The 4,648-nt window shown below is 33.9% G+C and overlaps 1 non-coding gene across 1 annotated transcript; it reads left to right on the top strand.

The window, feature by feature from the left end:
- Window positions 1-2,889: 2,889 nt before the first annotated feature.
- On the top strand, window positions 2,890-3,030 carry LOC142862978 (U4 spliceosomal RNA). Its single transcript, XR_012913870.1, has one exon. It is a non-coding gene; the product is annotated as a U4 spliceosomal RNA (small nuclear RNA).
- Window positions 3,031-4,648: the final 1,618 nt, after the last annotated feature.

Here is a 4,648-nt window from a genome sequence, read left to right as displayed (position 1 = left end):
GGCTTGATCTTATCTTTTATGACAAACTAACCCTGGAGACCATTATTCTTTTGACAACCTGGGAAATGACTGTATTGAGAAGAGGTAGAGAGGAGGAAGACAGAGAGATTGAGACAGAATTGAAATTGTGTGTCCTATGCATTGTGTAAATGTTTCATTCATGACTGCTATTACTACAAATTAAAATGCAATGAAAATTATGGAAATCCTCTCAAAGGAAATACCTAAGATGTAAAATGCATTCTCTGTACATTACTCAATCTATTTGTGCAACAAAAGGCGAGGAAAAGAATGACAAATATATAATTTGAAATGTCACCCAATAATGGCAAGGGTGAACTAAAGTTAGAGAATTATTATATTTTCCAATTTGTATTTTAAGTGAGCAATTGAAAACATCAAATATGACATATAGTCAATGATTTTGGATCAATTTTGAATGAAGTGCTTATTTATGAAACACAAGTATCCACTTTTGAAGACTGAATGTATTATTAGATGTCTTCATTCTCCTCTGTATATGTTTAAAAATGTGAAATTAAAACAAAATTATTTTTGTGAAAATAACTTCTTTTTATCTCTCCATTATTGAAAACATAAGTTAACTTCATATTATTGGAAAACTATTTTTATTTTTAATAACTGCTTTCTGGAATGTGAGCTTGATAGGAAAAAGAACAAAACTTCATAACTCAATTATTTTAGTCTGTGGTTAAAATTATTTGTAAGAATCTCTGGATGTCTATTCCTTCTTTTTCTTACAGATATTCATTTTAAAAGTCCTTTTTAGCATTTCAATAGTGATAAAGACATTTGCATTAGTTTTTTAAAAAAAGACAATTACTTGCAATGTGATGCCTTGTAATTGCCAAATCTTATATTTATAGCACAAAGTAGGAATGATGGGCCCACAAAGGAGAGATTTTAACTTTTTTGGTGGTATATGTTTAATTCTATGAGAGAGAAAATACATGATGTTCCAATTCTGACAGTTATTAAATTAGATTCAAATATCATTTATATCAACCCCACAGGATACATTTATGCTTTTTAGGGTGGACCCCTGGCTTAAAATGTATTCACTGTATTCAAGAAATGTAAGATTATATGAAGACAAAATGTGCAAACAAATAGTTATTTTAGTTAAGTAGATAAAGCAATGAACTGTAGCCATCTATGCATATGTCCCATCTATGCATATGTCCCAGAAAGGTGAGGATGACTTAGCTCAGCTAAGCGGAACTTTCTCTCATTTAATTCAATAGACAGTCATTGACACCACTGAATTGTCAAGCACCATGCTGGGCACTGGTAACATAGAAATTCATAACCGTCCATTGGTTCAGCAAGCATTTATTGATCGCCAATTTGCCAGACCCTAAGCTAGGTTTTGAAAATATATAATTAGGTCCAAAAAAGTTTCTGCCCTTAAAGAGCTGTGAGACAGAAGAGACATCAAAGTAAAGAGAGTGCAAAGAAATGCTGAGGTTATTATGACTGAGGTTTAAATAACATAAACAAATGGAAGATCTCAAAAATGTTATCTGAAAGAGGAGGTGTTTCATGAAAAAGATATGATTAAACCGTTTTTAAAGATGACTTGGTTTCTAACAGTAAAATACATGTGTGGATGTGTACATCTGGCCAAGATAGCTGGATTGCAAATAAAAAAAATAAAATAAAATAACAGAGAAGACAATTTTGTTTAACTTTAAATAGAAAAAAAAATAATTCAAGGACATTATATAAACCATAGAACTGACAACAAAACTTGAGAACCACAATAATATGTCGAGCTTATGTATTAAATTAAATTTCAGGTATTATACTGTTTCTCTACACACCGAATCATTTAAAACAGTCAAGTAAGTGTTAGTATCACTTCTGCAACTGAGAAGCAAACTGTGATCCAATGAGATGGAGAGACTTCCTCAGATTCCTATGCTGTCTCAATCAGTGTGCATGTTCTTTACCCTACATTGTATTGCCCACAAATAAAGTGGTTTCAACCCCTTGGACTTTGCTGCCTTAGCCAAAGAAACAGACCCATGGAGTGTCACTCTAGCCACCCTGTGATGGATCCTGCCACAGAGTGTTTAGGAAGCATAAGAATAGGCTTCTTGAAAATGCAATCTCTCAACTACAGGGAATGTTTACCCTCATCAACACCTCACCTTTTGGTATTTTGGTATCAAATATTTGATATTTGAACATTGTTTTCTTGTGCGTGTTGAAAACACAACTAAATTCTAGTATAAAGGCCAACGATGCTCACTTCTAACCCTGATTCTTGGCAGTCAGAGCATAAGCATGAAACCTAAATTCAAAACATGAAATATTTCTACCCAAGACTTTGAATCTGAAGGGGTGGTTGAATGGAGGGAGGAGGGAAAAGAGAAGTGGCCTCACTGTCTGGTGGCAGCAGGATCAGTAGTGCATGCTGGCACAGGAGGTGGCAGTGAAAAGTTCTTTCCTCAAACATGGTATAGGCTATCCAATTATTAAGCCCTCTTTCACTCCTGCCAATTTCCCAAGCCTTACTCTCAGGCCTTCCAGATTGTGATCTATCCTGTATGCACCTAATACATTTGACTGACTCTTAAATTCATCACAATCAATTATTCTCAATCAAGGCCTTGAGTAGTGAAGTGGATTTTATAATACAAAGATGTCTTATTAATTTTCCTACTCCATAAACAGCTCATTTACTTTTTCTCTGTGGTGAAAATATATTTTAAGAAACTTTTTATTTGCAACAAATACTAGCTGCATTGTGTCTTCAAAAACAATGTGCTAGGCTGGGCATAGTGGCTCATATCTGTAATCCCAGCCCTTTGGCGACTGAAGCAGGAGGATTGCTTGAGGCCAGGAGTTAAAGAGCAGCCTGGAAGCTTTGCGCAGTGGCAGTATCGTAGCCAATGAGGTTTATCCGAGGCGCGATTATTGCTAATTGAAAACTTTTCCCAATACCCCGCCATGACGACTTGCAATATAGTCGGCATTGGCAATTTTTGACGGTCCCCACGGGGACTGGATTTTAAAAAAAAAAAAAAAAAAAAAAAAAAAAAAAAAAAAAAAAAAAGAGCAGCCTGGGCAACACAGCAAGACCCCATCTATACAAAAAATTAAAAAATTAGCTGGGTGTGGTGGCATGCACCTGTAGTCTCAGCTACTCCGGAGGCTGAAAGATTGCTTGAGCCCAGGAGTTAGAGGTTGCTGTGAACTATGATCATACCACTGCACTCCGGCCTGGGTGACAGAGCGAGAATTTGTCTCTAAAAAAATAAAAACTAAAACAAATTTTTAAAACCAACATGTGATTATAATAAAGAGGACACATCTTATTGTCTATTTGTTTGTTTTCTACTTGTTCATTCTATTTATATGGGCTGAGTGCCTTCCCGGATGTTGGTACTATGCAAAAGCACAAGGCATATGATGCACAGACTCTATGTTTATGAGGCTGTTGATGAAGGACTCAAAATCCAGTTTCTAGCCAAGGCTTATTCAGAGGCCATAATCACACATTTTTCATTATCATTCTTTTAAAAGCTTCACTCTAAGCTCATCTGTACAGAGTTCTATGGTACTGAACAATAGACCATATTCAAAAACTGTAGGATGGCTTGCATTTAGAAATAATTATTGGTCTAGTTTTCATGGCCCTTACAACACAATGATCTAAGCAAGAATAGAAAAAGTTAAGCATTTACATTTTTTTAACCTTTTCAGCAAACCTAATGAACCTTCTTCCAAAGACATCACCTGTATGTGGTACTTTTATCTTATGTGCAGTCATCCCGTAAGTTTCTTTAAACACTCAATACTGGGCAAAATATCTCCTTCTTGGATTTGTTACTTTTACTTCTTTTTGTTAATAAAGAATTTTGAATGCTTTTTTTTTCACAGAGAAATGATAAACATTTGAGCTGATAGATTTGCTAATTACTCTGATTTTATCATTACATGCTGTATAAATGTACTGAAACATCACATTGTATCCCATGAATATTTACAATTATTATGTGTCAAGTTAAAATAAAATCAAACTTAAAAAAAAACTTAATACCTACTTCATTAAATAGAGTCCAGTTACTAAAAACATATTTATGTATAGAAAAATCTGTTTCCATTAAAATATTTTGTCACTGTACCCTTAAGCAGTTTAAACACATTCAGAATAAGTTTTTATTATTATTTCAAGTGTTTCAAAAACAACATCCACATGCAGGTGTTTTATAATGATATGGTTCTGTGTTTTCTACCTCTGGTCATCTAAACTCTGTAGTCAGAAAAGATATCTCATTTCTCTGATCTGTATCTTCATTTTACCTGGTTTGAGGACTCAATAAATATTTACTGACTAAATGAAAAAACACAGACACAATATACATGGCCCAAAGAGAGAACAATTGCAACAGTTATGGCACCACCATACTATAGAAAACTATGTAGCCATAAAAAAATAGATACAATTTATGCCTAAAGTAGCATGCTAAGAAATTCACAAAATATTCTTATCTTTTAACCAAGTCATATTAATAGAACAGTGTGCATATTGCAATGTTGTTATTATTATTCACATAGATTATATAGTAGAGAGTCCTTCATTAGTGTTTGGAAAATGTGGCATATAAATTATAAATTG

This window comes from Microcebus murinus, chromosome 20 (genome assembly GCF_040939455.1).
Source record: "Microcebus murinus isolate Inina chromosome 20, M.murinus_Inina_mat1.0, whole genome shotgun sequence".
Lineage (NCBI taxonomy): Eukaryota > Metazoa > Chordata > Mammalia > Primates > Cheirogaleidae > Microcebus > Microcebus murinus.
The sequence above is the reverse complement of the archived record's forward strand: the minus strand, read 5'-3'. Positions and strand labels throughout refer to the sequence as shown.